The sequence below is a fragment of the Octodon degus genome, unplaced genomic scaffold (genome assembly GCF_000260255.1).
Source record: "Octodon degus isolate 3935 unplaced genomic scaffold, OctDeg1.0 scaffold01608, whole genome shotgun sequence".
Classification (NCBI taxonomy): Eukaryota; Metazoa; Chordata; class Mammalia; order Rodentia; family Octodontidae; genus Octodon; species Octodon degus.
This window is the reverse complement of record NW_004526184.1, coordinates 1-570: the sequence shown is the minus strand read 5'-3', so window position 1 is coordinate 570 and position 570 is coordinate 1.

Here is a 570-nt window from a genome sequence, read left to right as displayed (position 1 = left end):
AAAATTCCCAGTAGAGGAATAGCTGGATTAAAGGGGATTTCCAGACCAACTTTTCTAAGGCGTCTCCATACTGATTTCCATAATGGTTGCACCAGTCTGTGTTCCCACTAGCAGTGGAGAAGGGTTCCTTTTTCCCACAGCCTCTCCAACTTTTGTTGTTGGGTGATTTCTTTATGATAGCCATTCTTTCTGGGGTGAGATGATATCTCACTGTGGTTTTAATTTGCATTTCACGAGTGACTAGTAATGTGGGGCATTTTTTCATATATTTTTTCGCTTCTTTAATTTCTTCCTCTGAGAAGTGTGTGTTAATCTCGGATGCCCATTTCTGGATTGGGTCTTTAAATTTTGGGACCCTAGTTTTTTAGTTCTTTATAGATTCTAGAGAGCAGACCTTTCCCTGAGTACTTATTTGTCATGATTTTTTCCAAATTTGTGGGTTGCCTTTTCACTTTGTTGGTAATTTCTTTTGATTTGAAAAAACTTCTCATTAAGAGCAGGTCCCAGTTGTTAATTCTTTCAACTGTTACCCGTGCGATTTGATTTCTGTCCATGAACTCTTTGCCTACC